General features: G+C 32.7%; 1 protein-coding gene across 2 annotated transcripts in view; it reads right to left on the bottom strand.

The window, feature by feature from the left end:
• CDH19 (cadherin 19) overlaps positions 1-26,724 on the bottom strand; it is a 103,071-nt gene extending 76,347 nt beyond the window's left edge. For both annotated transcript variants that reach the window (XR_011542090.1, XM_008527418.2), the window contains exons 1-2: positions 26,456-26,724; positions 26,078-26,157 (exon numbers count right to left, since the gene is read on the bottom strand). The gene's annotated coding sequence lies outside the window, so the exon portion shown is untranslated. The remainder of the gene's footprint in view (positions 1-26,077; positions 26,158-26,455) is intronic.
• Between the last annotated feature and the right edge of the window lie 753 nt (positions 26,725-27,477).

Below are 27,477 nucleotides of genomic sequence, written 5' to 3' on the forward strand. Positions count from 1 at the left end.
CTTTATCTCTCCAAATCCCCCCGGTACATAGCGCAAGAGCTTAACCACTCAGCCACAGGACCGACCCCTAAGAATGTCTTTAATCAAATATTCAATGTGTTCAAAATAAAAATCTTTAAACATCTTTGAATCAAGATTCAACTATGTCCACACAATCCAATTTGTTGCTACATTCTTTAAGTCTCATTTAGTGCATAGGTGTCATCACTCTAAATTTAATTTTCCTTTCCATTTATATATTGAACAAACAAGGTCATTTATCCTGTAGAGTTTCCTACATTATGGAATTTGTACATGCATCCCCATAGTGTGCTTTAACGTGTTTCTTTATTTCCTATAAACTGGTCAAGACTTGATTAGATGCAATTTTAAATATTTATCAAAAAGCTCATAGCTGGTGCTGTACATTTCCTATTGCATGATATTCAGAGGCATAAAATACCTAGTTTTTTTTACATTTTGTTTCTAATATTGAAGTTGTTTTTGTTTATTAGATGCATTAGTAGATTCATGTAGTGTCAGTTGGATTATTTATTATGAATTTTCTAGTCACCTTTTCTTTGAAAGTTTTACCACTTATTGATGATCATTGCCTAAATTGAATATTTCTTTTCTTTTTTTTTTTTAGGAAGACTAACCCTGAGTTGACATCTGCCACCAATCCTCCTCTTCTTGCTGAGGAAGATTGGTCCTGAGCTAACATCTGTGCCCATCTTCCTCTGTTTTATATGTGGGACACTTGCCACAGCAAGGCTTCATAAGCAGTGCATAGGTCCATGCCTGGGATCCGAACTGGAGAACCCTGGGCCACTGAAGCAGAGCGAGCAAACTTAACAGCTACACCACCAGGCCGGCCCCCTAAATCAAATATTTCAATGACCACATGGTAAAATGCAACAAAGAAATAGAAATTTAAAAAGAACCAAATGAAACTCTTAGAATTGAATAGGTATAATTACTGAAATACAAAACAAAATCACAGAATGGTTTTATCAAAAGATTGAACATTACAGAAAAAATATCATTTGCTTTGAAGATTGTTTAATAGAAATTATCCAAATTAAAGCACAGATAACAGCAACAGTAGCAAAAACAATTTTAAAAATGAAGAGAATTTCAATAACTGTGGGATTATCTCAAGTAGTATGACATATGTATAACTGGAGTCCCAGAAAGAAAGAAGAGAAAGATTGGGTTAAAAAATAATGGGCAAGGCTGGCCCTGTGGCCTAGTAGTTAAGTTGAGCATGCCCCATTTAGGCAGCCTGGGTTTGGTTTGCAGGAGTGGACCTACACCACTCCCGGCGGCCATGCTGTGGAGACGACCAACATACAAAATAGAGGAAGACTGCCACAGATGTTAGCTCAGGGCAAATCTTCCTCAGCAAAATAATAATAATAATAATAGCCAATGGTTTTTCAAATTTTCCCAAAAATATCACACCCAAAAAGACTCTAAACAAACACTAATCAAGACAAAAACAAACAAACAAAATCTATGCATGTTACTGTAAAATTATTAAACATAAAATATAAAGAGAAAATGTTAAAACTCACCAGAGGAAAAGGAAAACAATAAGAATATCCATTAAATGTTCATCAGAAATAATGTAAGACTGATGGCAATAGAACGACATACTTAAAATTCTGAGAGGAAAACTTTCAATTTATAATTGCATAGCCTTCAAACCAAGGGTAATACAGGGGGCCGGCCTGGTGGTGCAGTGGTTAAGTATGCACAGTCCGCTTCGGCAGCCCAGGGTTCAGCGGTTCGGATCCCGGGTGGGGACATGGCACCGCTTGGCGCGCCATGCTGTGGTAGGCGTCCCACATACAAAGTAGAGGAAGACGGGCATGGATGTTAGCTCAGGGTCAGTCTTCCTTTAGTGAAAAGAGGAGGACTGGCCGCAGTTAGCTCAGAGCTAATCTTCCTCAAAAAAAAAAAAAAAAGGGTAATATAAACCAAAGTAGGAGAATTAATCAACAGCATAACTGCACTACAAAAATACTAAGGAGGAAATCTTCAGAATGAAGGACGTGTGAATCTTCCTAACATAATGAAATGAGATGGAAATATTAAATTTATAGGTAAATATAAAAAGCTATTTTTGTGTTTTTATTAATATTGTAAAACAATCTACTGTTTACGCTTTAATAACAACGTGTTATGGGATATATAACATATGTAGAAGTAAAATTCATGATGATAATGGCAGAAATAACGGGATGTGGGAAATGGAAGTATCTGGTAGTCAACTTCTTACAATACGGATAAAGTGATATAACGGTAATTCAAGTAGACTGCTGTGACAAGTGACGGATGCACCTCAAAATCACTAGAGCAATCACTAAAAACAAACAAAGTGCCATATTGAGTGACTAAAAGGGAAAATGTGACTCTAAAAAAATTCTATTTTTATTAGTACAATGATAAACAGGAGAGTATGGGGAAAGAAGTAGACTCAAGATACCAAAGTAAATTCAACCAGATGAATCATTGCATTAAAATGACATTAATGAGACACTACAAATAATAGGCAGAGTTTATTTAAAAACTTAACCCAACTATGTACTCTCTATAAAAAAACACTTTATTTACAAATACACAGATAGCTTGTAAGGAAAAGGATGGGAAAAGATATGCCATAAAAATAATAATTATAAGTTCCCTGAAATGGCTGTATTACTATCTCAGAAACAAGATGTCAAGTATTACCTGAAATAAGAAGAGCATTTTATAAGGATAAAAACTAAATTCATCAAAAAGGCCTAACAGTCTTAAATGTGAGTGAACTTAATCTCAGAGCTTTAAAATACATGAAGCAAAAATCAACAGAGCTAAGGAGAGGTAGACAAAGTCACAATTGTGGAATGGTTAACACTGTTCTCCTATACTGAAATACCAATAGGACAAAAAAACTCACTGAGTATATAAAAAATTTTAAAAATACAATCAGCCAACTTAAAATAACTAAGACTTGTAGATTGCTGCACCAAAAGGAATATAGTTTCTTTTCATGCACTGATAACGGAAATGTAACATGACACAATCATTGTAGAAGACAGATCTAAAAATGTAAACATATACCTACCATATGATCCAGCCATTCCATTCCTAGATATTTACCCCAGAGAAACAAAATCATGTGTCCATACAAAGACATTTACATGAATATTTACAGCAGCTTCATTTGTAAAAGCCAAAACCGGATACAATCCAAATGCTCATCAATAAGTTAATGTGTTGACAAAATGTGACATGTCCATACAATGTAATGTTACTCAACAGTAAAAAGAAACGAACTATCGATGCACAAAATAACATCTCAAAATAATTATGCTGACATAATTAAAAAGAAGCTTGACGAAAAAGAATTCAGAGTGTACGTTTCCATTGATATATAATTCCAGAAAATTAAAATCTATCACAGTGACAGAAAGCAGATTAGTACTTGAGAGAGAATGGAAATGGAGGGGAACAGGAAGGAAAGATTACCAAGGGACACAAGGGAACTTTGGAGGTGAGGGCTATGTTCATTATTTTGATTGTTATGATGGTCTCCCTGAAGTAAAAATATGTCCAAAAATCCAGTTTGAATATATGCAGTTTATTCTGTCAATTATACCTCATTAATGCTGCTAAAAAACTTGATTTGTCAAAACTCAGAAGAACAAATTAAAGAACTATTTGTGGCACAACAGATAAGAGATTCCTTCTGATGCGTTACAATATGACGTAAAGAACACAATCTATGAAGTATTTCTGTCAAAAGAGTTGAAAGCTAATTTCCAGGTTATAGGAAATTAACCTGTGATATAACCACAAAGTAAATGAAACCGAAATAAGCAAACAAATCCAAATTGTCAGTCTTTCTACAGATTTTCTACATACACTGTGATCTGTAGAATAGCCGCATCTTGTTAAAAATGTTAAATCTTGAGCTGCTCCAGAAACACTGACACTGAGTGTGCATTTTACCACACTATGCATGAGATCTGTATACACACTGAATTTTAAATAGCACTCGTCTATCAGAAAACGGATCTAGTTTCTTCAACATGTCACTGGTTTGAAAAACAAAGTGAGGGATGTTAGGGGAGATACTGTTTTAGATTAAAAGATATTTAAGAAATAGAAGAACAAGTGTAAAATGAGAACATTGTCTGGATCCTGATTTGTACAAATGTATTTTTATATTTACATTTTTATAGATCTGTGAAAATTTAATATGGATTGGGTATTAGACGATAAAGAGGAAATATTGTTAATTTTGTTAGTTATGGAATTTTCTTTCTGGTTATATAACCTATTTTTGGTCATGAATATTGAAGGATTTTGTTGTTGAAAATAACGATATGTTTAGAATTTTCTTTAAAACATTTCAGAAACAATAGAAGCACAGGTAAAACCATTGGTGCAAAAGTTTGATAATTAATAATTCTTGAAATTTGGTCATGAGTATTTCCATATTTATTATTTTATTCGTCACTTGTTTTTAAAATGTACATATTATAACAATAACAACAAAAATAACAATTTATTTTGTATTTTTAAAATCAATACGACAGACAAAAATCATTACATATTTTAAGATCAGCTATTGATAAGAATGTAGAGAAAACAGAACTCCTATACAATGCTGATGAAATTGAAAATTTGGACAACCATTTTGGAGAACAACTCGGCCAAATTTAGTATATTTAAAAGTTAGTTTAATCTATAAACTACCAGTTACTTTTTTATTCCTTTATGTCTAGAGAAACTTTCTAATTTGCTCCCTGGAAGGCAAATGTAAATTGGATTGATTGGAAAAAATATATGAAAAAAGTTCAAATTAGGGTACTATATGACCAATTATATAAGTGTTTCAAAATTACAAGACGATGCTCTATGAGACTATTGTCATAAATAGATTTTGTAAAGCAAGAAGCCTGGGAACTGAAAAATGACAGAGAAAATTTCTTATGGTAATTGCCATGACAGTAGGAAAAGTAATTGGTTTAAAGGTTGAAGTTTAGAAATATCTGCCACATTTTCCTCCTTCTAAAACAATCTAAAGTAAATATGTCAAATAATAATACTCATTAAATCTGGATGATTTTTCTACCACATGTGATACTATTTTCCTGTTAAGTGTATGATTGAAATAACTCACGATTAAATCTAAAATTAAAAATTAAAATATAATCATTTTATAATTCTAAATTATAATAAAACAGATACGAATACCCTTTCATTTGAACCTCTTAATATAAAAATGCAAGAATGAAATGGCAGCAGTAGGTATGTCTGAATGATGAAATATTGTGGCTTTGTTTATATTCTTCTATATTCCAAAATTTCTATAATGGTCATACATTTCAGAGGAAGGGAAAAACGTTTCAAATAATGGCCTACTTCTGACCGAAGAGTGTTGGCAGCTGTCAGCAATGTCAGACTGAGAAGTAGTCCGGGCTGAGTCCAGGCTAATAAGGAAAAATGCTACCAATTAGTGTGTCTGAAAGGGCCCTAGAGAAGCAAGCAGTGGCATTTCAACCCTACATCAGCCATCCCGGTTATATTTCCAATCAGGTGAATACATGGAGAAAAATCTGCATAATATTTCAATTTGGAAAAGAAAACATGCTAATACGTGTCTCATGTTAGTGTGTTTAGATTTAATTTCATTGATAGTAGCAAGGTATATTTATAAATATTTATTAAATAACATAGAGTGAAGTACACTTCAAGATACATAATGCACAAACATAAAATGACTAATATTAATGCAATATTAAATAAAATAGTTTTATTAATATTTGAATAACACTATTATAATAAGCATCAATATATTATGTCCACGTAGAATCATAAGATTTTGGTATTGAAAAGTGTATTTTATAGAATGTATTACATTAACAAATGAAGAAATTTATATTAGGAAACGATGAATGACCTGCTCAGTACCAAATAGTTATTTACCAGTGGAGGTAGGACTGGACACATCATCCTAAGGGCATAGAGTGTACAATATACACCGTGCTTTACTGAATGGAAGGAAGAAAACGCATAGATATCCAACATCAAGCATGGCATCTGTCACTGAGTTCACCTTATTTAAATTGAACAAAGATATATAAATTGCATTTTAATGTTTGGACTAGTCTTTAAACTAGACATAATAAAATGTTTTCTATTATCTCCTTTTACAACACCTTTTTTTCTCCCTTGTTCTAAAGATTCTTGAGGTCAAAAAAGAAAGGGAAGAATAAGTCAGAATGATGGATTTGGTGTCTGTGTGTGGGAAGATAAAAGTTGAAGCTGGGGAAATGTGGATGGGATAAATATAGAAATAATCCTATTTGTGATCTTTTTAAAATCAAGGGAAACTTGGCAGCCTCACAGGATGACACTTACATAAAGGCTTTTAAATGGTTTTCTCAGAACCACTAATAAGAAATGGAGAAAGAAACGTGAGTGGATGTAGCTTGCATACATTAAGTGAGAAGAAAGCGATATTTCTGGATCAAAAATGGTAATAAACCATGTGCCAACTCTTTCTCCGTAGACCTAGAATGTAAAAGATCTTTCTTTATCTCATTTATGAACTCTCATTAAACATATTTACTGTCACAAAGAAAAGCCGTGTGCTACAGATAAAGCAGCAGAGAGTCAGACTGCCTGTATAAGAACGCCCCTTGAGCCCTCTTTGACGTCACAGCGTCCTCATCCACAGTCTGTGTCATGTCCCGAGATACAGAGCTACAAGCGCCACTCCATTCCTGGGCTCCCACTGTGAACTCTGTTCCCGAGCAATGAGGAGGGCTGGGCATTAATGAGCACCATATTTGGAGCACTGAGCTTTTTGCAAAATATTTTAGAATGATAAGAGACAGAATCCAGTTGATGAAATACACACTGGCAAAATCTTATTTTTTAAAATCCAGTATCCCACTTTTTTTCCCCCGCCACAAGCCACCAAAACACAATTTCTCCTGATTATTTCAGGACTAAATCTTTGTATGCCTCTGTACTAAAGATTTTCCTAAAACTGCTTTTGGACCATATTGCTCAGTTTATGTTTCTAATGCAATGAATCTGTATAACACTTGATTATGTCTTTAACATTTTTGTAATCTGATTTTAATTTAGCCGTTGCATATCCATAGGCTGTTTCTTACACTTATTTTCCTGGGTGACTACAGTCAAACCTATAAAATATTTTCCTTTTGGAAATCTTTTTCTCTTAATGTTCTTGTGAAAATATGTAACGGACAAATAAAGCAAGGCTTTATTTATAATATCTAAAAAAAGTATTCTAATATCACTTACATTATTTTGAGAGGAAATCCACATATATTTGCCTACATTTTATTTTCATTGTATAATTTAAACGCACTGGAAATTCCCTGTATACCCTAAATCTATTCATTTGGAGAAGATATGTAAAATTAACCTCACAGTAACAAAGAAACAAATAAAAACAAAATTCAAAATTCATATTAACATAATGTTATTTGGCTATTAAATGTGGTGCTGTAAAGTCACTTAATGACATGGAAATATGGCTGTAAGACTTCGCTAGGTGAAAGAAAGAAAGAAAGAAATTAAATACATAGAAAATGGTCCCATTAATTCAAGACAAAAAAATGTAGACAAAAGTGGAGAAGAAGGTCTGAAAGACTATGCCCTCAAATGCGGAGAGAAATCATCTCTGAATTGAGGAATTATAAATGGATTAAAATTTCCCTCATATGTATTTCTATTTCAATATTTATTTAGTTAATATCTATAATTTTATAATAAATTATAAAACTATTTCACATACATAAAGGTTATTTAGCACCATAGTGAAGATCAAGAAACCAGTGCTTACTGACCCTGATGCTATTCTTCCAAATACGTTGAGACGAAATGTTCTAAAGGCAGCTTGGAGTGAAGAGTACCACCCGTGGAACAAGGTGACCGAATGACTACAAGGGCGCTGCCACCCACTAGCTGTATGACTTTGGACAAATGGCTTAACCTCCGGATGCCCTAGTTGTCTCACGTAAAAAATGAGGATAATGATAGTTGCTAGCTCATAGAGTTGCTATCTTGATCAAATGAGTTGATGCATCCAGAATATTGTCTGACACGTACTAAGTGCTTTGTGTTTTTAAACTAATTATATAAAAATAGCTATCTATAATTGAGTGGTAAAATCTAATGATTTATTTATTTCTAAGCTTTGAAATATTTGGCTATTGTTATTTTTGCCAAGAATACACATACTTATAAAAAAACTTTATAAAAGACTGCTGGAGAAGTGGTGTAGGCTACATTGTCCCTAATGTATGTGTTCTACATGTATTTGCAAATGATTTGAATGTCATTATTTTTTTTCAAGCATGGCTAGGTGACTATGACAAATAAACCTTGTCATGCTTGAAGTAATATGTGATATTGCATGGACATATATAGGCTGAAAATGATCCCAGTGTGACTCAGAACAATTACATTTTCAAAGAAGACTAATCATGACTTAAGGGATGAAAAATATTGTAATCTATGCACTTCTACAGTTTGTAACTGAATTGAATTAGAAATTGTCTTTTCTATGACTTCTTTGTTACGTAAAGATAATTATTCCCTCAGTGAAAACTTCTAAAAATATAACGTATTCTCGAAAGCTTGTGAAAGCCAAAACTAAGCTCAACTAAGCCAGCTTCTCACAGAGAAAAGCAGATGGCAGTTAATATAATGTCTCCATCTTTAGAAAACCATTGAGCAGGCTTGGCCAAAATAATATATCAAAAGACATGCTTTGTGCTGGTCAGGAAGTTCCAAAACATTAAAAAAAAAAAAATTTCATAAAATTTTCTTTAAAATTAATTCTAAATGCTACTTAAAAAATAAAATAAAATATTTCTCTTCATCAATTAAAGAAGCATGTCTAACTTACATTGTGATCTAAATCTGCAAAGCAAGAAAATTCTATAAAACTTCAGTGTGAAACGAATAGTGAACTGTAGCTCTTAGGGCTGTGAGTTATTACAGGGAAGCAGTTCAAGATTCTTTTCCTTTCTCTCTTTTAATATGAGGGATTATTCATAAAAGGAAAAAAACGAAGGCCTTGAAATATCTATTAAGAATCTTCCTTTAGTCCATAAAACACTTTTATAATTCCTTATAGAGCAGTAGCATGGATGGTTGGTGGTGGGTGATAGACTATACCTTGAAGTTTAATTTTTTTAATGTTTTATAGACATTACCTCAATACTCATTTCAAAAAAGGAACTCTATATTTGTCTGAATCTACTTAAAGCTTTGTCTCTTACTTGAACACAGAAGCCAAGATATTACTAACGGAAAAATATTAGGCTGTTGACTGTTTCAGCTGAAATATCTTAGCGAATCTGTATTACTTATTGTCTTTTTCCCCATCTCAATGTCTACCTTTCCATTTAATTCATATTTATTTTCATTTCAATCATTAGTTGCAATATGATGTTAATTTTTAACTAAATAATTTGAATCTTCTAGTCAGTAGTTAAAAGCATTTTCAATTCTAAGATATTGAAATGGTTGTTCTGTTTCTCCCATTTAACACCCTGGATCCACGACTATTTATTGCCCAATTGAAAGTGCTCATTCATCCTGGCACTCAGACTAATCATAGTCCCCAGAAAGGGATACTATGACTAAGAGAATCAATGGATAATATGGAAACAGAATTGACAAAACTTGATGGTCAACTGGATTTCAAGAGAGATTGCCTGTGTAGGGAGTGTCAAAGGTAGGTTTGGAAATACTGAGGTTAAGACATGTGAAACAATTACAGGTGAAGATTGTAAGTTGGTACTTGGTGATTCTAGATTCAGAGGGAACTGTAACTGCCACCGTGATATCCTCCCTTCTACCCTTTGCTCTAAAAAAGTGTAGCTTTAATTCCATAGGATTTCATAAACTATCCCTAACCTCTGGATAATTAGTCAGCTGAAGTAACTGTGACCGAAATACGAAATAAGAGAGTAAAAAAGCCACTAAAACCTTTTCGTCACTGTTTTAGACATACTATTGTTTACCAATATCCCTCTTACAAGTAGGCAGGGTCATGTGACTAGTTTTGCTAATGAAACATAAGTAGTAAAAGTGATGTCAATCACTTCCAAACCTAAGCATGAAAGACCTATGAATAATGCTTTTGTCTTTATCTCTCCCTTCTTTGGCATCTAGATGCTATATTTATGAGATGGTAGAGGCTCAGTTGAGCTCAGGTCCCTGAGTGACTGTGCAACTGAATACTACATTCCAACTGACTCCCATTAAATGTTTCCAGTATGAGATTACTGCGAATTGGGGAGTTACTGGGTTACATAGCCTAGCTCCCTAATAAAATCACCAACTATATTTCTGGCACCATAACAGAAACTCTGTGCATTCTATTTTAATCTTCCTTGTACTTCAATGAAATACTACTTAATAACCTCCACTTAAAAAGAGAAGAAAGAAGATCAAAGTGATCTTACATAAACTAATGAGAGAAAGAGAGTCACAAAGGCCAACTAGAGGTGATAGCTGGAATAAAGACTTGTCTAAGTAATGGAAGAGATAAAAATGGCTAATCTGAATGGATACAAGAAGTTGAATAGGGTCAGAAGTGGGGAGAAATATGATGTGCCTAGGGACAAGTACATTTGCATATTAATTTCAAAAACATTATTTCAGACAGCAGCCTAAGTTAAGCCATTTCTAAGTTAAGATATTAAGGGTAGTTAAATAGTCTACAAATCTCCATAGCCTAAATAATTCAGCTGATTCTTTCTTGTTTATATGTCAAGCCTCTGTTTCTCTAGTTCAACCCAGTTTTGATTTTCTAGGATATTTTCTCCAAAATATAAGGTACTGAATTAATTCTCCTGTCATTTCTCCACTATTTGTAAAGGAAATGCTTAAAATATTTCATCCTGAGTTTTATTTTTCCCTGCTATTCAGCCATTTGTCTAGTTCATTCAGATTTGGGTGCATTCCTTGAGCATTTAGTACCAGGATATTTTACATACATGCCCACAATACGTGAAATATTAAAATCAGTTTCGGGTATTCCATTAAAAAATAAAAATTTGAGAGCCCAGTGGTGGTGTAGTGTTTAAGTTTGCATGCTCTGCTTGGGCAGCCCAGGGTTCGCAGGGTCCGATCTTGGGTGCAGACCTGGCACAACTTGTCATGCCCTGCTGTGACGTCATCTCACATAAAATAGAGGAAGATTGGCATAGATGTTAGCTCAGGGCCAACCTTCCTCACACACACAAAAATAAAACTTTGAAAGAAATCTTCATATCTTCAGAGTTATAATGAACAACTTTTAAAATTAACATTAGCTAGTTATAAAGATGATAAATTTCCTGGAAAATAATTGATTTTAGACTCCCCCCCCACCCCGAACCACAGAGCATATTTATTTTCTTCTTCAGGTAATTAATCGAGGTATTATTATTTTTTTTTTTCATTTTGGAATTGTACTTGAAGAGAGAGAGAGACAGACAGACAGACAAATACACATTAGTCCTGGTAGTATTCCCATGAGGTGGCAAATAGAAAATAAATTTTTGTTAGCTGTTTTTAGTTTGTGATGTTAATTAATAATAGCACTTAATAGTTTGAAATGAGAAACGTAGATGTGAAATTTCTACTGTAGATAAAGAAATGTTTTATTTTATGTATGATAAAGATGAAAGGTAGTTAAGAGTAGTAGATACAAAAAAAGATATACAATTAAAGATGAGTCTACACTCATGCTTTCATAAAGCGGCAGCGGCAGGTCTAATACTCTCAAAAAGAATTTTAAGTGCACAAATATATGAAGAACTATTCTCAATTGTATATTGTATAACAAGTCCCAAGTCAAACAATCAATATGAACAATTTGGAGTCAACAGAAATTATATATACACACACACAAACATATACACATTGAAAACAATATCTATAATGTTTTATTGTTGAAAACAATGTATATATTGCTTATTATTGAAACATATATATTATAATATATTTTTATATTATATATAAAAATTACTCATATACAAGCAATTTATATATACACATACAAACATATTGAAAACAATTGGAATTCAATCCAAAATTCAGTGATTACTTATTATTCTACTTTGATGAGTATTTTAAAGTTAGCACAATGAGTATTATAAAGCTTTTCAAATATTAACCTTTTATTATTGTATTTCACTGTTGATATTTTAAATAGTAAAATATTATAGATATACCTAAATCTCCAAACCACACGTATCCTCCTCCCTTTCCTCCAAAAAGAACTATTATCTTGGTTTATGAAGAGATGCATTTCCATAGATTGTTTTTTAAAATATTTACTCTACAGATGTTTATATATAAACTATATTCAGCATTTAAAAATCTGCGCAAGTGGTATGTTACGGAGAGCCTAGCTCAACTTGAATGATTAATCAGCGATTTAGACTTATCTATATTGATATTATGTAGACATAGTCCATTCAGTTCAACTGATATGGATTATACTGATATATGAAGAAATCTCAATTATATATCCATTAATTACTGAGGGACCTGTGCAGTGTTTTCTCTTTATTCATTTATCATCAGTGTTTAATAAACAACTTCACACCTGTTTCCTTGCATCTGTGTTTGTGATTTTTCTCTAGCAAAGACATAAGGAAGTTAAACTTAAGAATTATAGGTAATTTTTGACTCATATTTACCAGGTATTTTCAAATGGATTTCCAAATTATACGTAACTCTTTTCATTGCTTCCAGCAATGTCTAAGAGTTTTAATTTGCCAATATCATTATCAATATACTATTATAAATATCATGCAATTATGTCAATGTGAGAATTAGGTAGTTTATTATCATTTAAAATTTAGTTTCTATATCCTTAATTAGTGAGACTAAACATCTTTGTGTGTGTGTGTGAGAGGAAGATTGGCCCTGAGCTAACACCCATTGCCAATCTTCCACTTTTTGCTTGAGGAAGATTGTTGCTGAGCTAACATCTGTGCCAATCTTCATCCATTTTGTATGTGGGATGCTGTCATAGCATGGCTTGATGAGCAGTGTGTAGATCCATGCCTGAAATCAGAACCCGCAAACCCCTGGCCACCAAAGCGGAGCACATGAACTTAACCACTACGTCATTGGGCCAGCCCTCCTAAATAGTGAGACTAAACATCTTTTAATAATAATTACCATTAAGTTCTTTATTTCATCTGTGATTAACCTCATTTATTTTTCCAATTTTTAATTGTTTGTCTTTTTCTTACTGATTCTTACTGATGATTTTTAGGCATTATCTATAGATGCTGAAAAAAGTTACTAGTTAGGCACATACATTGAAAATTTCTTCTAGTCTAGGGATTGCTTTTTCACTTCTTTATGATGCCTTTTCTCATGCAGAAAATTTAAAATTTTAAGAAGTCTAAATTATCAAGTATTTTCTTTATCAGTCCTCATGTGTGTGCCTTTTTAAAGGAATCCTTTCCTAATCAAGTATCATATACATATTCTACTCTCTTTTTCTGAAAAAATTTCTAGTTTTGTGTCTCAAACTTAGTGCTTTCTCTATCAATTCACATGAAAAATTTTATTTTTGTTTGATTTAAGGAATCAATTTTACATTCGACCATATGAATAGCAATTCTCAGAACATTATTTTGGATAATCCATAGTTTCATAATAAATTTGTAATGCGACATTTGTTATACAATAAATCAAGGGCTCTTTTTTCTGTGTATATAGACACACTGTTTTAATTACCATATTTACACATTTATATGTATTACTACTATTATATTTATCTAGATCTACCAACTTTTTTCTCCAAAATTCTTTGGCTATTATGGTTCTTTAATATTTTGTATACATTTTAACTTCAGCTTCTAAGATCGTATGAAAAAATCTGAATATTTGGTTGGAATTTTCTTGATATTATGGACATTAAGGGGAAGTTTGTCAATTTTTATCATGTTGAATGTTTTCTTGATTTTTGAGCATCTCTCCATTTATTCAACAGGTTTTTAAAAAGCATCTTTCCATGTGATTTTCCTTTAATATATTTTATTAAGGTTTTGATCATTTATGTGATAATCATTCCTTGATACTTTAGAGTTTCTTTTGCTTTATTAGATTACATTTTTTTTAACAATTACACTTTTAAGATTGAAGATATATTGTTTCATTTTTCTTGTATCTAGTGTATTTTTTTGCAGCTAATATACTACTCTACCATTAGTTTTAATTGTTGCTTAATTCTGTACGAGTAACAGTACCTCAATTTCTTCCTTTCTAACCACATGTCCCCTGCCCACTAACCCAGCCCCTAAATTCTAACCTCCTAATAATTACCTAACTGATAGACTCAATTCAACCTATTTGGTTTAGGAACAAAGTAGAATTATTATGGGTAAGAAGCAGCTAAGGGTTGGCCTATTTCAACGATGCCAAATAACAAATAATTTAAAAGTACATTACATGTAAGAGCTGGCCCAATGGCCTAGTGGTTCAGTTTGCGCACTCTGCTTCAGCAGCCCAGGGTTTGCAGGTCCAGATTCTGGGCACAGAGCTAGCACTGCTTGTCAAGCCACACTGTGGCAGTATCCCACATAAAATAGAGGGAGATTGGCAACAGATGTTAGCTCAGGGCCAATATTCCTCACACACACACACAAAAAAATTAAATAAATAAATAAATAAAATTTTTTAAGTATATTAATTTATGCATACATACACACACAAAATTCCAAAATTCTCACTTTTCTCCTTGTAGTCACATGGGAAGGGTTTCAGTGCTTAAACATTAAGGAAGATATATATTGCGGGTTTTGTCATATATATTTTATTAGGCTAAGTAAGTTACTTTCCGTTCATAGTTTTCAAAGAACTCTTGTTATGATTATGCATCTCTTTTTAATTGAGATTACGAATTGATGTTACCATGTGGTTTTTTTCTTTTATTTGATCTGATAACATGCAGAATAGAGTGAATAGATCCAATAATATGGAGGCATTCTTGAATTCCTAATATATACACACAACTTTGTATATACAATACATAATGAAAACAATATGTAAAGTATAATCTATGTATATAACATATTTTATGATATATTGTAGATAGAATAAACATGCTATATAGAATACACAGTATAAAATATATAATATATAGCATATGATGATTTCCAGCTAATATCCGATGCGAAGTTATTCTACTAATTCTCCCCTACGCTGTTCTTGTTTGGCATTGGGATAGCATATCTATATGAATTGAATTGAGGAACTGTTACAATTTGGATCATGACATTATGTTGTATTGTATTAAGCTAAATGAGAGAGGACTTATTTGTTAATTGGTTCCAAGTAGATTTTATCTTATGATTAGTTGGAACCGATTCATTTTTTATGAATAGAAGTAATTAAAGTGGCATTATAATACAGACAAAGATTGTGTCTAAACAAATAAAACACTGTATTTATTTCCAGGCTTGTGTTGTGTGTGTGTGCATGTGTGTGTTTGTGTGTGTATGAAATTCATACAGGTTGAAGACTAAAGTGTAATTCATGCGGATATACCACTGAACCACTGATTAGAAACTATAATATATATCTGAGGTTTCCTTTATTATCAGTCTGATCCTAATGAATTCTCAGCTTTCAGATAGTATACAGCCAACGAATAATCATTTTCAGTGCTAACAATAACTAAAAACAATTTAGAAAAGTAAACACTTTAAATAAAGATTGATAAATAAGGTACACTTTTGAAGATTTCATGAACCACAAAATAAATCATGGCAGTTTGACAAAACCATCAGTTATCATATGCGGAAAGAGTGGGAAATTCCACTATCATAGAATTATACAAAGTGAGGCATTTTTTATTCTAAAACATTATTAGTTAGTTATTTTTATCGCATAAATAAATTTGGCTAATTGAACTTACATATCACCATAGAGACCAAGACAAAGGAAAAAAATGTTTTTCTTATTACCAACAATATATTCCACTGTCTCAAGAATTTATTACAATATTTATTTGTCTTCAATTTCCATTATGAAGATATTACTTTTTATTTTACTTGTTAAAAATCTTTTTCAGCCTCTGCTTACTATAGTAAATAAAGGCACAGTTGTATTTTATTTGAATAAAGGCACAGTTGTATTTTATTTGATGATTTTTGCTGATGTAGTATTAGTAGCTACATAGTACCTAGTCAAATATATCATCCAAATGTTCCTTTTTTCAATTATCAATTGTCTTCAGTACATCTCTTTTATAGCCATAATATCTATAAATTTATTCTACCATCAAAAGCAATACTTAGTAAGCACCACCGCCAAATGGTGTGGAAAATATAATTTTATTATTGAAAAAGGCACAATATAAACATTATTTTTTAAAGACCCAAATCTTGATGAATGGAAACATTTTTAAAGTGATACACTTACTGGTTTGCTTGTGTGTTTGTGTGTGTTTTTAATCACAATTTCTCCTTTTTACTCACTTCGGGTATTAACAAACCAAATGCAGATAAATGCATTCTATTTCACAAGACAATAAGTGTCCTAGATATAAACAAACACTGGCCCAAAACATTCTTTCCAATTCTAATCCTACAACTATAATTTATTTTTCTTCAAATGTATGTTCACATATGTGTAGAATCAATTGAAAACTTAAAATCTCATAAAACAGTGTCACAGAACTACACAGTATCTGATTCAGATGAACTGGGTGAAATAGTAAAAGCATTCCAGCCATCATGAAAAAGAACTTTATTTGATAATAATAGTAATAATAATTATTTTAAAATATGAGCAAACACGACAAAACTATTATTATTTTATGCTGGAGCTGACTGCATTTTCTCTACTTAAAATTTTTCCCATGCATGTGGAGAATCCCTTGATCTTTAAAAAATATAAAGTAAACAATAATTAGATAGTTCAATCCCTCAATTTCTGAGAAATAATCTACACGCCTTATTCTACGTTAGAATCAACTGAAAAGCTAGATAAAATGTACGTTCCCCACTCCACAGCTTCTGATTCACCAGTTAGGTATTTTTAACAAACTTTAAAGGTGATTCTAAGGCAAACAGTTGAAGGACACTATCATCATCATCATCGTCTTTATCATCTTGTCTAACATATATCGAATGCTTCCTTCATGATTGTGACTATACAAAGAGTATGCCATTCTTCAATTGATTTGCCTTACAACAATTCTATGGTACATGCTCTATTATTACTGCAGACAATGAGCACATAGAAGTTAACTAGCTTTCCTCAGCCATGTAATAATTAGGAAGATTGGAGCTAAATCCAAGAAGTTTGCTCTCTCCAAAGCTGGTCCCCCTTAACCAATGTCTTTGCAAGAATCATTTACTGGAATACGGATACTATTTCGGAAAAAAAATATATGTGTAGATATTGGTTGGGGTGTATTTCTAACGCAGTGTTTTCTAAATTTTCATATTTTACACTCCTATTAGAAAAAAAACTTAGAGTGAACACTAATATTTGTGTGTGTATTTATACATTAATCATTTACTTCTGCAACTTTTACCACCATATAGATATTTCATAAAACATACTCCAAATTGAAATGCAAAAGAATGAGTTAAAACATAAATATAAATAGAATTTCTCATATTTTCCCACAGTTACATTGCTCTTGTGCATGCCCTGTATCACATAAACACCTATTTGGAGACTCTGTAGTGTGAAAGAGCATGGCATGGCCATTGCGGATATTCCAAGTCTCCTGCCTTATCTGTTTTCTCTCTCTTCAAGAGAACAACTTGTACTGGTTCTCAGATTGACTTTTACTTTAGAACCCTGATCATGCAATAGTAACTTCCTGGCTGCCAAACTATACCTAGAATAGATGGCTATTATAAATAATACAAACTGATAATATATAATAGTGGACAAAGGTATGTCATGAAGTAAAGAATTGTATCAAGTGAACTATATAATTTCCATCTGATTCTTTTTCTTAATTATATTACTTATTTAAATCCTCATTTGATAATATTAAATTAATGCTGAACATAAAGAGAATCTGTATAAAATTTAAAGATTTTTACCACTATAATATGCTGTATGACACTAGTCAAAGTACATCAACGCTCTCAGATTGATTTCTCCAACTGCAAAATGAGATAACATGTCTAAATTCCAGGTGTGTGGTGATAGGTCACATAAAAATAACTGGAACTTTACCTGGAACATATCAAATGTTCAATAAAGGTAGTTATTATAATGCCATAAAAACATGCCATCTATTTAAATATTTATAATCCCAGATTTCTTTGGAAAATTCTAATTAAGCTGTTCCTAGAGTGCGTAACAGAATCACAAGTAAGTCCTCATTGCTACAAAAATCAAAAATCAAAGGAGTAAGTGTTAACATGAATGCTGTTAAATCATGCAGGAGCTTCTTCCAAGTCAGGGAAACTGAAAATTGGAAATACCTCCAACAGACTGTCTACAAATGATTTCAGGTTTACACACTCAAGGCTAATGGGTACAGTTTCTATTATGTGAAATATCAGGATTTGATAGAAGACAGCAGTAGAAATGTGCCACAAATACTTATAAGACCTGGTCAGCATCATGGCAAAGTGAGTTGTTCTTTTTGTCTCTCCCCTCTAAGTTAGAACCAGTTGGACATCCATTGACCAAGAAGTACTCCCTGCACAGCTCACCGCAATATCTGAAAGCTCCTGTATCTATACATCTGAGGGTGGGTGGACTGGACGTCCGGAAAGCAGTGGAACTAGACAAACAGCCCCCTCCCCTCCTCCACTGGTGGTGATCCAAAACACAGATCTTCACACTGGCATTCACACCTGAGAACAGAGGCTGCAAGGGCAGACATGGCACTTGCAGCTTAGCCCCAGCCACTCCCGTCAGCAGTGGCAAGTGGTACAAATGTCCTGAGGATTCAAGACACAGAGCAGAGCCAATGACCCAGCCTCCTCCCTTACCCTGGGAGTGGCACTGCTCTTTCCAGCAAGGAGAACAGCATCTGAAATATGGATTTTCCCAGCTGGAGTGGGGCACTTTAACTTGAGGTTTGAAATCACACCAGTACATGCCAGTGACCAGAGGCTGCATGAGCAGCAACAAAATTTCTGGCATAACACCTGCCCTACCCTTAGCAGTGGCAGGTAGAACCTATGACCTGAGGTTTCAGGAACAACAGCAGAATCTGTGACCCAGCCCCCAGTGGCAGCACCCTTGACACCAGCTCTACCAGCAGCGGAGGCTGCATACAAGATGCCAGGACCCCAGCAGCAACAATGACACCCACCAAAGCAGCACACCTGGCATCAGTGCTGCCAGCATGCACAGATAACCTAGGAGCAGCAGCACAGGTGTTGCATGGGGGCAGCAGCATGCAAGCCTGTGGAAAACCCATGGAGAGCCAGTTGGGGAACAAGACCCAGGTGACCTCAGAAGAAGCAGAAGTGCTGGCAGCCTGGTGACCCTCATAGTCAAACCTGAGAGTGAAGTGACATCATAAAGAGCAAGGCACTAGCCATGTCAGAGGCACAGAAGCACAAGGAGGGCACTGTCAAGGCCTCTAGCATACGTAGTGGAGGTTAGAAAGCGCAGGCTCTCAAATAAAACCAGAAGCAGCTCAGAACCAAAGTAACGAAACCCTTACTAAAAGAACAAAGGTGTTTACAACCACAAATGCACTGGCAGAGGATCAACTCATCAGATACCATGAAGAACTACAGTAACACGGCAGAACAGGAAGAAAACGACAAGTCTGCAGAAACCAAACTTGAAGTCACAGAAGATTACAATCTGACAGAGAATTCAAATAGCTGTCATGAAGAAACTCAATGAGTTACAAGAAAACTCAGAAAGACAGTTCAATGATCTCAAGAATAAAATTAATGAAGAAGGAATACCTCACCAAAGAGATTGAAACTCTAGAAAAAAACCAAACAGAAATTCTGGAGATGAAGAACACAATTAATGTGATGAAAAATAAAGCAGAAAGCATTGTTAACAGAGCAGACCATGTGGAAGAGAGAATTAGGGAGCTCAAAGATAGAAATCTAGAAACAATTCAGGTGGAAAAGGAGAGAGAACTAAGATTTTTAAAAAATGAAGAAATTCTATAGGAAATATCCAACTCAATTAGGAAAAGCAACATACGGATAATGAGTATCCCAGAAAAAGGGAGAGAGAAAGGTGCAGATGAGAAATTCCTAAACCTGAGGAAGAAACCGAATATACAAGTACCTGAAGCCAATAGAACTCCTAATTATCACAATGCAAAAAGACCTTCTCCAAGGTACATTTTACTAAGACTGTCAAAAGTCAATGGCAAAGAAAGAACACTGGGGTCAGCCAGAGAGAAGAAAATAACCTACAAAGGAACCCCCAACAGGCTATCACTGGATTTCTTGGCAGAAACTCTATAGTCTGGGAGATAGTGGAATGATTCAAAATAGTGGAATGATTCAAAATATTGAAAGACACAAACTATCAGCCAAGAATACTCTACCCAGCAAAGTTATCCTTCAGATATAAATAAGCAATAATGTTTGTCCCCAGACAAACAGAAGCTGAGGTAATTCATCACCACTAGACTTATGTCATAAGAAACGTTGACAGAAGCCCTCCCACCTGCAAAAACAAGGCAAAGATTTACAAAGCTTTGAGCAAGATGATAAACAGACAGACAGAAGCAGAAAATTGCAACTCTGAGTAGTTGACAAGTCTCATGCAATCAGGAAAGTAGAGTTCCACAGTGAGCTGTGTTTAGTTAGAAAAATCAGTGTTAACAAACGACCATAAAAATAGATATTTTTCCTCACTTGTCACTAAAACAGACCACAACAATCTCAGCAGTCATTTACCTATGACCAGCACTAATGTGTTCCTTAAGTGCCCAGATTTAGTTTCCTATACCATTTGTCAATTAAAAAATACCAAAAAACTGGTACATCTTGGTGAATTGCTGAAAAGAAGGTTTAGGAGTGATTCTCAGGAATTGGAAAAGAGTAGATTGAAGACCGACTAGAAGTTGAGAATTGAGTTCCAAGAGTAGATGAGTCATTCAAAGTAGTTGCTAACAGAGGGAAAGCAGAGGCGTGAGATCTCCGGACTTGGGGTTTAGAGTAAATGAAGGATTTTTGAAAATACGAAATACAGTTTGAGCCCATCTGTAGGACAATTAAATGAGCAATAATAAGCAGAGATGTTATTGCAAAGAAAAAAGCAAAGCACCAATGTAACTACTCAATAAATTCTGTTTATTATTATGAAAAAAATAATATATAAGTAAATAATAATAATATAATTATCATTATTTCCTCAGGCTTCCCTATGACTTGAAAGTTAAAAATAACCTGAGGAAATTCAAATTTATAATCTGTCAGAGTATTCCATGTGTTAAAATGATACTTACTCAAATCAATTTCAAAACTGAAAAAAAGTGAATTCATAAAGAGTTTACTATTACAATATTTACTCACAAAAATTTTGGAGTAAAATTATTATAAATTTTGGGTCCTAATATGGAATGGACATTTCAAAGGGCATATTTTAAAAAGTAAATGAGAATATGTTACTATTTTGTGACAAAATATTTTTGAAGAAACACTCCTTTGAAATATGTATTATTTTAGTTTCAAATTGTCTAATATAAAACTCAATGTTTCTTTAGTTTCTCTCACACAAAACACACAGCAAAAAAATCTAGATCACTCATTTTATGCTTTTTCAGAATACTAAGTTAAAACAACTAAATGACTATGCTCAGATTTTTAAAGTTTATTTTGTTGAGTTTATGCAGAGTATGTAGACATGAGAAAACATTCTGAAGATAAAATTTGAAATCAGTTGGACTAGTTTAGCAGAGTGTTTAATGCAATTATTTTACATTTTGGGGATACTATTTTGTGACTTTGCTATTATTTATGAATAAAGAATGACCAAGTAATAACCTACCTTAGTAAATGTAACATTGTAAACATCTCATACAGGAGATTTTTTAAATCCCTTTAACATGAATGGCATGGTTATAGAGTAAATACATCCCTACTCTATAATTTCCAAAATAACAAAATTTGCGTACATCACTTTAATTCCAAGTAAAATGTGTATAGGAAAAATTAAAACAGACATGTTTTTAAAATCCAGAAAACAGTAAAAGTATACCTCAAAGAGATGGGATGGGTTAAAAACATGTAGAAATTTAAGGAAGGAAAACCATTATGAATATAGTTAGTTTGAGATACTAAATGGATTAAAAAAGTAAGATAGGATGTCTTCTTTAAGTTTTTGATCCCCTTGTAATTGATGCCAGAGGATAAGCATGCTTTCTTTTAGTGCTTAAATGTAGAAGCATTTGTTATAATCTAGATGAATGACTGAATGAGCTATTGAGTGAATGAATGTCTCTTTTCTCCTAAAACTTTGAGTTATGTGGACTATGAGCCACTGCAATTTGTCAGTGGGTGGGGAGAGCTGATATATTCTATGGAAAAGGATGACGTTCTTATATGAAATAACTCCTCACCTTATTTTTTTCTAAAAGTGCAACCTTAGAATTACTTCGTTTCATAATATGTAGAAAGAAGTTAATTGATATCTTGCTAAGAGGTATAATATTTAACTTACATACATACAGCCTTAAACATGTATTGCTTGTTCCTTTTCTCCCTACAAAACAAAAGCTCAGTGATATCATTATAAGACAGCATCACAACATCCCATCAAAATTGTATTTGTGAGTTAAGAGTTGTGTGTTTTAAACATTGGTTTAAAAATTCATATGTGTATATATATATATGCACACACACATACATACACACAAAATGGCAACATTGCTTCATATCTTTAAAATAGTTCAAATTTCATAAAAGTAACTTTATTAAATCCACAGTCTATAAAATAAAAGGGCATAAGATTTTAACAAATAATTTCTGTAGTCTTAAAATTATCAAATGAGTACATATATATATATATATATAAATTTGAAATAATGTCCAAAGACAAATATATAGACACATATATATGTATGTGTGTATGCAAACGTATATGCTTATTTGTTATTAACCAATAAATTTGGAGTCAAATCTTGATATGCCTATAGAATTGGTGTATTCTATAGACATTGAATAAAAGACAAAAAATAAATAACCAAAAAGAAAACAATGACTTACATGGCCCCAAAGACAAAAGTATTATTTAGAAGGAGAGGATTTATATCCAACTGAAATTTGATGTTATGGTCCCTTATTTGTTTCATGTAACACTTTACGAAAGGGTTATATTTTACTTTCATGAATTCAAGAGCAATTTCAAGAAGTATTTGCTTAATGGCAAAGAACAATACCGTTAAAAACTCAAACAAAAAATGCATCTATATCCTTCTCTCTTTATCTTTTTCAGTGTTTTAGTTCTACTTTATATTTGTCTCTGAATTTGGTGGTCTCATCTCTTTATCAAAGGAAGTCATAGATTCTTGACTAGAGACTTTTAAGGATAAAATAGACCACAAACTCTCAGGAATAATTTAGCTATAATCCAACTTAAAGGCAGAAAAACGGTGACAGTTTCCTTTCCTATCATTTATGTGTAATTTGTTCATTTCCACAGGAATGACATTTCTAAATTTTGCGCTTAGAGAAAATTACCTAGGTTATTTTAAGCCATAATTGATGGGCCAAAATTATTCCTACTTTAATATACTATCCTGCAAATTTATCAAGTTCATTTATCATGTAAGTTCTAAGAATGAAGGAACAGATCAAATGTGGATGTACTGATCCCTTATGTTGATAACTGTCCTATAATAACATTTCAAATTTGACTTCACATGCCAAAGCAGAGTCTCTGAAAATTATATACTTTGCTTTAATTTTAAGACATTCTTTGATGATTTTGAATATCTTTCATTGAGTAATTAATGTGACAAATTTCTGTCAAAAATATTTCTGCTTTACTAATTCTAGAGCAGTTTTTGGTTTTTAAAGTGAGACAAGAATTCTATTACTGGGTCATATCAGGATCTTCAAGAGGGCATGCATCATTTCAAAAAGAAATCGATCTGTTGTGAGTTGTGAAAAGGCAGGTTTTAGAGCATTTTAGCTGGATTCTCTCGATTGGGTGGCGGCGATGAGAGTTGGTAACAAACTCTCTAATCGTATTTTTTTTTTTTTTAAAAAAGTGTCAAACATCTTTCTGGTCACTTTGGCAGAAGTAACTCATTTCTCAAATCTGTGAGCTGCCAGTAGCATTGCTAGTAAGAAACAATTCATATGAGGCTACTAAGTTCCATATTTGTTTGTTTCACCCTCAATCTGTTATGCCAAAGCAAAGATACGGGCACGGGAAAATCCTGGATATAAAAGGAAATTGTCATGACAACAAAATACAAAAGTCCCATTTTTTCAGATTCATCAGCATGGTTCTCAAACATTAGGTCAGTGGCAATATATCCCTCTAAAGAAAGATAGATGAAAAGATCAATATGTCTTTTAGACCATGTAACACATTTGTTCCTATTGCATTACTACTCAATAACATGTTAAATACCACTCTGTAACACTTTAAATATGACATAATATTTAAAAGGTACATGTTAAGAGTGTAAGTTGCAAAAAATTCAGTATAAATTTATATCTAGTTATAAATTATCATTTATCAAATTTTATGTATATTATGGTGAATTCCTGAACTAGGGGTCAGGTTTCTTACGAATGCATGGGAGGCATTTGTGCCCATCACATCACAGCATCCTCAACTTATGATGACTGAATTGATTTAATTTAAAAAAAGGCACATTTCCTGGGGATAAGTAACTTGGAAAGATTCCAAAGGGGAAAACAAAACAAAAATACAAGAGGATAATATACGTCTTAAGACTTCTACAAATTGTGTGTGTGTGTTTAGCCAAAAAGTATAAGTGCACAAGTAAAGAACTACTAAATTGAGACTGTAAAATTCAAGTATAATTTACATAACGATCTGATAGATTTCAGTCATTGTTAAAAAGCCGTGGTAAAGCAGAAAACACATAAAAAGGATAAGAGAGCAGATGACTTCTACATTTCATAAACTGGTTATTTAAAAAAATTGAATAATTCTAGTCTTTTAATATTGTAATGTTTAGTCCTTTTTTGAAGCACTTTTATTGGTTTCAAAATTTGGTAAACAGAAATATTCACGTTCTATTGCAATTTAAATATTTTCAAATTAAAAATTATAAGTATGTATAATTGCATACTTGTGATACTTAGACACCTAAAGTATTTAGAATTTGGAATAAAGAATATTATAGAAATGTATATTACTTTATTACATTACTTTTTATTGCAAATACATCCAAAATATATATATTACTAAATTTGCAAATATTTCACAAAATATCTTCTCTATAGATATAATTCAAAAAATGAATTCATAAAGTTAAAGTATAAATTTATATAATCTAAAGAAAGCATATGCCATTCTATTTAGATATTTTTGTTGCTAATCTCTTTACATATTTTTTAATGTTAGTTACAGATTTACTGAATCCCTTTGACAAACATACATTGAAAAATTTTGTTAAAATTAGTAACCCAATTAAAATTATATGTAACATTTCAGAATTGAAACAAAATTAAGTATCTTTCACATTTTGCATTTTCTTAATTGACACTTTTGTGTCTTGCATATTTGCCAAATTAGCCTTTTTATTATATGTAATAGATATAATATATTGCAAATTAATATGTGCACGTTTGAATGCATATGTGTTCATAATATGCTCAATAGTTTACTAGCTCAATTAGTGTTATTATTATAACATCCTTATTCTTAATTAAGCTTTTTCACTTTAACAATTTTCAAATCTCAATGGAAACTTTGATAGCCAGAAAAACTTGACAAAGAGGAAGCAAATGTAATAATCATATGCCAACTTTGATAATAGATTTGTCCTTCAGAGAAACATTTAGTTTTATTCAGCTATGCAGAAAGCTCCATACTGAATATATTTACTAAGAAACAAATAACTTATTATATTAAAAATAAATATTTTTCTCACCTCTTTAAGATTGACACCTTTATTGTTCAGAGCATCTGATAGTACAGAGCTAAACACGTGATGAATCGAAAAACAAAATCCTGGGGAAAGAAAAAGACGCAGTAGTGATACATTCCTGCCGTTAAAACTGAACGTTTTAAATGTCCTAGATATCGGCAACTTTTCTTTTCCTCAATCTGAATTGTACAGATGGTGAATTGTTCTCACAAATATCTGTTTTAGAGAAAGTTCAATATACATGCCATAGTTTAAAAATTTGGGGAATGTCTTCCTTATGAAGTGCGAACTAGAAAAGAGCTGTTCAAGAACTTTTTGACCTTACATTCATTGAGATAATTTATATATAATTCGATATATGCCTGATTATCACATTCTTACCTGTGTATCTTCAAATTTTAGGAGTTCTGCAGAAACTGAAATTCAAAATTCATGTTAAACACATGAGGAACAGGAGGAGAGATTGTTCTTATTTCCTTCACAGTCTTCTCGTGAAAGCTCACAGGGGCCACACTGCTCTGAGTTACAGAAGCTTGCGCTCTTAGTACCACGACACTCAGTATGTCACTGCTTGCTGGATGCTATTTTGGGTTCTCTGAGTAGAGCCCCGAACACTGAGCCTTTTGTGCAAAATATCATAAGGGCACTCTGAGGTTCATTCACAGTCTGGGATTAAAATGCAGACAGCTCCAGCAAGTAGTAGGAGCTGATTATCTTTTCTTTTTCTTTTTCCTAACAACGAACAAAAAGAAAATAAAGTACTTTTGGCTTTGGGGTGATAAGAAGGGAATTCAACTTATGTAAGAGAATTCTGCAAGTGGAAAGGACATGCCCTCTGCTTGGAGATTAGCTGATGAAACAAATAATCAGTTTAAAGCAGGCACAAAAGCTACTAAAAAGAGCAGCACTTTCTGCCATGTGTCTATGCCTTCTGGCTGCTTCTTAATTCAGTCTTTCTCCTTAGGAATCAAGTAAAATAATGAAAGAAAGGGTAATGTCTAAATTATATTCCTTTTCTTTGATTTATTACCTAAATATGCTTATTTTATTAAATTAATAATTAGGTTTTGTTATAAATAGTTGTTGTTTAATATGAACTATATCAAGCTCTATGCTGTTTACTCAACCTGTTTTTAGTTAAAAATCATTTTTGAACCAAATCAGAGAGAGGTTAAAATAATGTCAAGGGTGTTGAAAACTATGATTGATGTCTATAAAACTTAATATTTTTAAGGTTTACACATGCAATTATTGTGAGGAGACAGCCTCAACTTTCAGAAATATACCTGAGTTCCACAACATTGGGACTATATGCATGTTCATTGCTTTTTTATCATAACAAGGGAAGGATGGTAGGAGAGGGATTATAACTAATGCTGGTGAGAACCAAGTAGATTATGTGA

This window comes from Equus przewalskii, chromosome 7, assembly GCF_037783145.1.
Source record: "Equus przewalskii isolate Varuska chromosome 7, EquPr2, whole genome shotgun sequence".
Classification (NCBI taxonomy): domain Eukaryota; kingdom Metazoa; phylum Chordata; class Mammalia; order Perissodactyla; family Equidae; genus Equus; species Equus przewalskii.